Source organism: Petaurus breviceps, unplaced genomic scaffold (genome assembly GCF_028583685.1).
Source record: "Petaurus breviceps papuanus isolate PSGF00001 unplaced genomic scaffold, PetGlider_PUasm1.0 207, whole genome shotgun sequence".
NCBI lineage: Eukaryota > Metazoa > Chordata > Mammalia > Diprotodontia > Petauridae > Petaurus > Petaurus breviceps.
This window is the reverse complement of record NW_027185850.1, coordinates 10490270-10497047: the sequence shown is the minus strand read 5'-3', so window position 1 is coordinate 10497047 and position 6778 is coordinate 10490270.

Sequence of the window (6778 nt, the reverse complement as noted above, 5' to 3'; positions counted from 1 at the left end):
AGGGAATATTTCTGGGAATAAGGTCAGGGTCTTCTCTAGAGAGTTGTGGATTTATAATAAAAATATGAAGGAAAATAAGCAATGATAACTAACATTTATACATTGCTTTGAGGTTTGTAAAGGGCTTTATCTCATTTGATAAGTGAGTGCCTTCTCTGATTCCAAGTCCCTCCCTCCACGGAGGTGATAATTTGGTCCAGGGATGGAGAAGAGGAAAAGGCAAGGGAAGAAGTAAAAACAAAACAAAACAAAAAAAGAATAAGTAACCTAAAGTTTGAGGGGCTTGGGGAAGGGGAATGAGGGGACTCCAGTAATCTGGGGTAGAGACAAGTCTAGAGCCTGTGTCTTCTGCCTCCCAAAACAGGGCTCTTTCTTTCACAAGAGCTGAGGTCCTGAGGGGACAAAGAAAGATCCCCAGCTGGGTAGAAGGGAGGACGTATGGGAGAAGGGCATCCTCTCTGGCTGCCTCTATGTAAATGTAAATTTGTTACCCGGTAGGGGTAATACATGAACATTTACTTCTGCGGAAGATTCCTTTATCAGGTCAGCTCCTGAGGAGACTGGGCGAGAGTGACAAGTTTTGTTAATAATAATAGATCATACGTTCCTAAGAAGGTTACCAAATCACTGTTTACCCTATAAGCCTAGAGGAGGGGAAATAGTTCCAACCATCTTGCCTGGAAAATGGGTGCAAGAGTTTATTACCGTTAGTATTTACTAGCTGGGTCATTCTGGGTCACCATTTAGTCCCTCTAGACCTCATTCTCCTCCTCTGTAAAAGGGGAAAATAGCACCTAAGTCAATGGGGAGATAACCCATGGGAAAGCGTTGAGCAGGATGGAAATACAGCCATTGTTATTGCCATTATTACGGGAACCAGAAGTCTCTTTGTGGCAGCTTTGTAGAAACGCGAGAGTGTCATCCATCCCTCCTCTGGTCCTCTCAGCCCCAAACACTCAAAGTAGAGTCCCACCCAGTTGAGAAACAACCTGGACACGGTGGTTCTCTCTGCTTCATGGGACGCGCATGTGACCCAAATAGGGTCACAAAGAGTCGGACATGACTAAAAAAAGACTGAACAATAAGCAGCAAAAATTGCCAGAAACGTCTTTCACCTAAACCACTCCTAAAGGGCTGGAACCTGCCTCTCCGATCTCGGCCGGTAGAGCTCCATGAGAAGTGTTAATCTTTAAATACGCAAAAGACCAGGGATCGGGGAGGCGAGACAACCATGCCTCGTAGGGGGAGGACATTTTGTGGAGCGATTGGCACGAACAATTATTCTTAATCCGTTTATTTTGTTTCCTTTTTATCTTTGTTTTTCCATTACTACATTTTCCAATAATAACACCTTTGCCCTCTCTTCCCAGAAAGCCATTCCCTATACCAAATACAGCACCCCCTTCCACTTCCCAATTTCCACTTGTACAGGTGGGTTCTGTTCCCAGAACGCAGCTGCCTATTGCCCTCCTCAGGTTTCTAGAGGGAATCCTCAGAGGATGTGGTGTCTAACATTTGTTCTAGCTCATGAGCCCACACTGTTATCGTGCCTTTTATCAATCTGAATCATTTGAAATCCATTAATGTGTAGAAAAGGGATTATGGAGAATGTAAAGCACAAACAATAGTCATGTAGACATTTCTCCAAAAAATTGAAGGTCCACTCTGCCCCTTGTACACACAGGATTCCTACAGACAGTGAGTTCACACTTAAAGTATGATGTTCACAAGGCACACATTTTGAGAACTTATGTGGCAAAGGGGTAGCTGGAAACTCTGGATCCTGGAAGTCCTTTTCTCCCCTTGGAAAGTGCTCAGAAGGTTCACCTTATGTGTAGCTTTCTGCCAGGATCTGAGGATCTGAGCCTTCCCAGAACACCTTGCCAGCACTTCTCTCCATTTATAAGACGTTATGATTCCTGAAGCCAACAATCTTTTCTGATCAGTTCCTTCAATTGTCTATGGTACTTTCTCTGTTATCAGCCACTACAACTCCAACAGATTCTAACTTCAGTCATGGGTGGGACATCTAAAGATCCATCTCTCTCTTTGGTTGGAGAGGGTGGAAGGTGGATGCCTGAGAGCTCCCTCTAAAACCTTCATCTAAGGAGGGTGCCCAGGTGTAGCAGCAAGCACCCCAGCATCCCCAGGGTGTCTGCCAACACAGGTTCTTAGATCTTCTTTGTTAAAGGAAAGCAACTCAAAATGGGTTAACAAGCTTACTTTAATCAGTCAAATATGTATCATTTACCTAGTTCAGGGGAAAAAGGTCAGCACCCCGAACTTCAAAGTATACAGACAGAATTAAACAGATCAAATAGACAGTTTCCAAAATGTCCAAGCATTACATCCATACCAAACAACATCTGGGTTTCAAAGCCGGGGGGCTCTGGACAACGGCTTTCCAGAGTTTCATCTGATCAAATCACAGAACACTTCTCAAAGTGAGCCCCCAAAACAAAGCTACAAATCAGGGCTTATATAGCCTTCTCCTGGCTCAGACAATGTAACAACCTTATTGACTCACTGGTCAATCAAGAAGTATCTACTGAAAAACAAGCCTCCCATCCCCGGCTCCAGGTGCACTTTAGCTTAGGGCAGGGAAGATCTTTAAAATTTACATTCCCATTACACCAGGGTAGTCACCTCATCATTTCCCACCTTAGAAGACTCCATCCTGGTCCCAAGCTGGGTACTCACCCCCATCTTTCATCCTCTTTTTGTGTGTTGTTTTCTCCCATTAGATTGTGAGCTCTCTGGAGGTAGGGACTGTCTTTGCCTTTGTATCCCCAGCATTTAGACACATGGTAGGCTCTTAATAAAGGTTTATTGACCTCTGGATGGATACACAGAATCTCCCAAATTCACAAGGTTGCTACCTAGAAAATTCTATCTCTGAATACCCCTTTACTGAAGATCAGAGAAGAAAAAAACGCAAAAGAAACACCTTTGCTCATAGACAAATGGTTACTGGATGAGAAAATACAGTCATCTGATTCCCTTCAATCCACCCCCTCCCAACCCAGCACTTCTTTCCCCATTTGCCAGGTGGGAAAAGAGACTGATCTCCACCAACTGGCAGTTCCTTAGTATTTGAATTCAGTCCCAGCTCAGTAATTCTTCAGGATCCAGTCATTTAGGAGAGTTTTTCATTATCACCCAGGATCAGCCCCTTGGTTATGACTGCCTAGAAATAATCTTCTGAAATCCCAAATGTTAGATTGGTGCCAGGCAAGAATTCTGTGTAATTCACTAGGAAGGACAAATGTGAAGGCTTTAAGGATTGTTGCTTTTTCCCTCAGTATACAAAGTATAAAAAAGATGGGGAAAAAAGTTCAGAAAAACTAACAAACATAATAAAATAGCCTGCCATTTTGTGCAGGGATCCACATTTATAGTACCCCACCTCTGCAAAGAAGTTAGGGGAGAGAGTACACATTAATGCACACACACACATACATATGTATATATATATATATATATACACACATGCACAATCATATATATATATATATATACACACACACACACACACATGGGTGTGTGTATAATGTCCAAAAGCTCCTTCCACATCCTTCATATATATGAATATTTTTATTTATGAACACATATAAAATAGTAGAGAGATTTAAGAAACCCCTCACTCACCCCTCCCCCAAGTGTTTTGTACAATCAAGAGGTTAGGTTTGAATGTAGCCATTAGATGATCTCCAAGATATAGTTCAATAAGATTAACTACAACTCTCTCTCTCTCATGTTATTTTTTCCTATTCCTTCAATACTTTCCTGCTGAATTACTACTCTTTCCTTAAACTCCAATGTAAATGCTTCTTCCGGGGAGCTTTCCTTCACCACCTGTGTTGTTTTATTTTTTAAACAACTGCCCTGATCCCCTCAAACCAAGTAAATTTAAGAAGCATTTATTAAGAATCTGTAGTCTCAATATGGTTTAAAGCAAGGCATACAGCTTATATGCTACTGAGGAGAAATTGGAAAGACACATTCAAGACAGTCAATTAATAAACATTTTATTAATTGTTTGCTATGTGCCTGACCCCGAGTTAGGTGCTGGATTTATAAAGCCAAAATTAAATATGTAGTGCTGGTCCTCAAGGGCCTTAGGTTCTTTTGTAGGGACATGGACACGAACGATATTTACACAAATAAGTATACACAGATAATATTCAGCCAGTACAAAGTAAAGGAGATAGTAAATGTTATTTTTATGTGAGAGGAAGGCTGTATAAGAAAGTAAGTAAAGGTAGAATGGGTCTTTGGGGACAGGAGGGAAAAGCACTAATACCCAGGATGATCATAGACCTAGCGCTGTGACTTTAAGAGCCATATAGTGCAATCTTCTCTTTATACAGGTAGGGAAACTGAGTCCTAGGGAGGGGACTTGCCCAAGGTCCCACAGATGGTGAACACAAGTGGTGGGATTTGAACCTGGGTCCTTTGGTTCGGTAGCCTGGGTTCTTTTCCCTGTACCACAGTGTCTCCTTACTTCAAAGTTATTTATCATAAATATTGTGACAGATGAACAGCTAGGAAGCCTTGCCGACATGCACAACAGCAGCATTCATATCATTAGGGAAAGCTTCTGGGGACAGCCTCATCTGCATGTATATCTCACCCTCCTATTAGGCTGGAAGCTCTTCTGGTGATGGTGATGGTGACTGGGTCCAGATCTTGAAACAGTTCCAAGCTGGGGAGAATCAGCCAGAACTGAAGCCTCTTGGGCATATTTGTCAAGAAGCCAGGACCATTCCTATGTCCCAGTGAGAAATAATTGAAGATTTCTAAGAAAGATTTCTTAACTATTTTTTTTTAGTTTAGTGATTTTGCTTTTTAAAAATTATACTTAATAGTATTTTATTTTTAAATTACATTTAAAGATAGTTTCAATTTTACTTTTATAAGATTATGAGTTCCAAATTTTTCTCCTCCCCAAGATATATAGCAATCTGATATAGGTTATACCTGTACAATCATATTAATCACGTTTCCACATTAGTCATATTGTGAAAGGAGAATCAGGGGGAGGCCAGGTAGCACAGCAAGTAAGAGCACTGGCTCCAGTGTCTGGATGACCTGGGGATCAAATTTGGGCTCTGATACTCAGCACCACACCCAGAAATAACTGGCCGTGTAACCTTGAGCAAGTTACTTAACCCCGATTGCTAATAAATAAATAAATAAATAAAATTTAAAAAAAGAGAGAGAGAGAAGAAGAAGAAGAATCAGAACGAGAAAGAGAAAAAAAGAGAAAAGTCTGTTTCCATCTGCATTCAGACTCCATAGTTCTTTCTTTGGAGGTGGACAGCATTTTCCATCATGAGTCTTTTGGAGTTAACTTCATGTCTATCATAGTTGATCATTAAACAATGTTACTGTTACTGTGTACAATTTTCTCCTGTTTCTGCTCACTTCACTTTGCATCAGTTCGAAAGTAAGTCTTTCCAGGTATTTCTGAAAACCTCATGCTCCTTATTTTATAGCACAATAGTATTACATCACAATTGCATACCACAAATTGTTCAGCCATTCCCCAGTTGATGGGCATCCCCTCAATCTCCAATTCATTGCCACCACAAAAAGAACTGCTATAACTCTTTTTGTACCTTATGCTGAATGATTTTGAAGGAAGCAACAGAAATGACCTGTTGGTTTTTACCTCTAGGGACAAATACAAACTCCTCTGTCTAGCATGTAAGGCCTTTACCACTCGGCTACAACCTACCTTTCCAACCTTATATCTCCATCAACTGACAGCATCTCCCTTGGGGAAGGATGATGGGAGGAAATGCTCAAGATGTTTGTTCTTGCCTCTCTCAAAGCCCCATCGAAAACAGCTCTTGCTACTTCTATAGATTGTATTTCCTTGTGAACCTCTTGTATCCCATTCCCAAGACCCGAAAATGCTTTGAGGGCTGAGCCTGTCTAATTTTGGCTTGAATTCCTAGGGTCCAGCATCAGCCTTGTGATGGAAAGGCTAGTTTAGCTTCTGGGGAGTAGGGATTTTTGGTGGTTTGTTTGCTTGTCATTGTATTGGTAGCTCCAGGGGGAGCTCGGTGCAGAGTACACAATAAGGGCTTAGTAAATGCTTGTTGATTTCCCAACATCTAGGCCCAGAGCAGATGCTTACTGTTTGTGGTACTGCAACTCTTTCCCCAATGGAAGATATATCGGCCCTCAGTCCTGCCCCAGATACTCACTAACATGGAACCCTGAGCAAGTCACTACTTTAGTTTATTTATCTGTAAAATGGGGATGATCAGATTGCAAGTCATCTTGGGGAGGGGGGAGGAAAGGGAGAAGGAGGAGATTTGGAACTCAAAATCTTACTGATGCAAACGAAAATTATTAAATAAATTAAAAAAATAAAGTGGGGATCATGCTAGCATATACCTCCCAGGGGGGTTGTGACGATCAAATGGGAGATTTGTGAAGGGTCTTGCAAAGCCCCACATCAGTGCTAGCAATTATTAATCATTATCTGTGAAATATAACAGCACCTGCATCCTTGGGAGGCTTGAAGTCATATATTTGATTGATATTTAAATATTTAACCGGAGATATGAATGCTGGTTATTATTTCAGCTTTCTAGCTAGCATCAAACCGTGCTCTCTCCAGTGCATTCAATAGCTGCCTCACATAGGGGGATTGTTCCTCCCAAAGGGTTCAAAGCAGGGATTCTTGACCTTTCTGTGTTAGAGATCCCTTTGCATGTTGTAATAAGAATGTAAATTTTAAAGATCTTCCCTGCCCCTAGGCTAA